The sequence below is a fragment of the Chrysochloris asiatica genome, unplaced genomic scaffold (assembly GCF_000296735.1).
Source record: "Chrysochloris asiatica unplaced genomic scaffold, ChrAsi1.0 scaffold00716, whole genome shotgun sequence".
Taxonomy (NCBI): Eukaryota; Metazoa; Chordata; class Mammalia; order Afrosoricida; family Chrysochloridae; genus Chrysochloris; species Chrysochloris asiatica.
Genome location: NW_006409234.1, coordinates 129,580 through 132,110, shown reverse-complemented (window position 1 = coordinate 132,110; position 2,531 = coordinate 129,580). Strand labels below are relative to the sequence as shown.

The window sequence follows — 2,531 nt, the reverse complement described above, 5'->3', positions numbered from 1 at the left end:
TTTTTTTTTTTTTTTTAAGAATAAACACATGTGCTGGATGTGAGGGAGGAGGCTTTATTTGCCTTTCCCGGTCTTGATTTTCCTCAGATAGAACTCCAACTCCTTGCCCTCTCTACAACATAGCCATCTGCTGGGGCACACTGGCCTGGTCTTGAAGCAGTACATGCAAGAACCTTGCCCTGCAGGAACTGCTCCTCCAAAAGACTGTTGACTTTTGCATTCTTTTTCCTTTCATCATATTTTTTCTGAATTTTCTTTGATCATTTTTTGTTTAATATCTCTTCCTCTTCAGGAGTCAGTTTGGCTCCCTTCTTGCAGTCCAGAGGCAGTGCATAGTGGGACTCGTACCACTCGTAGCACTGGTGTGCTGTCAAAGAGCATGATGCAGTTCTTCACTAGGGTCTTGGTTCGGACCAGCTAATTATTGGACGCATTGTAGACAACATCGATGATCCTTGTTTTCCGGGTACAACACTCAGAGCCCCAGAAGTTCCCTACATCCAGCCTCAGGGCCCGGTACTTCTTGTTGCCTCCTCTAACAAGTACTGTATGTATGTGGCAGGGGCCGATCTTAGTGTTGGCAGCCGGGCGTCCCAGATCATACTTCCTCTTCCTGTGGTAGGGCTTTCTCTTGTACCCAGTCTTGTGGAGCTTGTGCCAGTGGTCCTGGGAGATAACCACCGCTCGGCGCTGGCTGGAAAGAGCAGTACCATGATTCTTGATGTCATGCTACTTTATGAAATGAAGTATAGAAATAAATCTATATTGATTTATTTTGCTGTTTCTGCTACTGTGATTTTGTGTATTCCTTTCATTTTCTTTCCAATTTTCCTGTATCGTTCAATATTTTACCTATATAAGGTTTCAATATTTCAACCTAAGGCTTGAATTTTTCTTTGGTTCTTTCTGGTTGAGACTTACTGATAGGTTCTTCCCTTTTGGTTTTCTAACTCCAGGTCTTCTCACATTTTTATATTATTTTGTCTTCTAAAGCAACCCTTTGAATGTTTCTGTTCTGTTTACTGCCTCTTCTTTGGGAATCACACTAGCATCTACACTCAAAAGAAATTTTGAATTTCTTCTGATATCGATTTTGGCCTTTTATTTTCTTTCATTTTATTTCATATTGACCTTTTGCTTTCTTAATATATGATGATCTTGATGTTGCTCCAAAAATTCCAGATCTTCCTTAGTATGTAATGAATCAAGACTATTCTTCAGATGGTTTCTGAATTCTTGTGGAATGTACTCAAGGTCATACCTTGCCCTTGTGAGTTGTTTTAATTTTCTTCAGCTTCAGGTTGAACTTGCACATGAGTAATTGATAATCTGTCCACAGTTGGTCAATGGTCTTGTTTTGCCTGGTGAAATTGCGCTTCTTTATTGGTTCTTCCCACAGATATTGTCAGTTGGAAATCTGTTAATGTCTCCATGTTGATTGGTAGTAGTGTTAAGTGCTGCCGATTAGTTTTGACTCAGTAACCCTGCATAGGGTTTCTGGGGAAGCAGCTCATGGGTTTGGACTACTGACCCTGTGCTAATCCTACAGTGCTACGCTGAGAGTCCCACCTGTACAGTCTTCTTTTTTGTGGTTAAAAAAGATACTTGCAATGAATAAATTTTACTCTTGCCAAATTCAATTGTGCTATCTCTAGCATTGTTTCTATCATCAATGCAAAATGTTCTAACTATTGATACTTCCTTTTTGCTACCAACTTTCATTTCTCAATCATCATCTTGATGCATCATGATTCTATGTTTGATCAATATCAGACTAAAGAAGTATACAGAATTCTTTAGTTTCATCATCACTGTTTATTTTGGTTAGAGTATAAATTCAAATTATTCATTGTTGATGTATATTATAAATATACTATCACAGACGGTATTGTAATTCAAGATAAATCTTTGATTTGTTTGTTTATAAAGATTTTACTGTGAACTGAATAATAGATTACTGGGCAGAGCATCAATTTTGCACTCAACCAATCATATTTTGTTTCACTATGATAATTACACTCCTTCTATGCACCATCAGTTAAAACAGTATTTACCTCTATTTCCACTCTTTTATTATTTTTTATTGCTCCCCTCCTTAGCACCCAAACTATCCTGCGTCTATTCCCTACCCTATGCTCCACCTTCCCCTCCCTCCTCTCACAACAAACCCACATCCTGGTAACCAGCAAAGAAATCCTTCCCCCTCCCCTTTAGTATGGGTTCTTTTTCTTAGTATTTTACAATAGTGGTACTATGCAGTACTTCTCCTTTCGTAACTAATTAATTTCACGCAACACAATGTCCTCAAGGTTCATCAATGTTGTGCGGTGGCTGGCAGCTTCCTTGTTATTCTTAAAAGTAGCATAATATTCCATTAAATGCATGTACCACAGTTTGTTTATCCATTTTTCAGTTGATGGGTACTTTGGCTGTCTCCATTTTTTGCTATTGTAAATAGTGCTGCTATGAACTTTGGTGTGTATATATCTACTCATGTTATGGCTCATATTTCTTGCGGATAAATACCAAGT

At 38.4% G+C, this 2,531-nt stretch overlaps 1 pseudogene; it reads right to left on the bottom strand.

Moving 5' to 3' along the window:
• Positions 1-54: 54 nt before the first annotated feature.
• Positions 55-2,531, bottom strand: part of LOC102814202 — a 7,185-nt pseudogene continuing 4,708 nt past the window's right edge.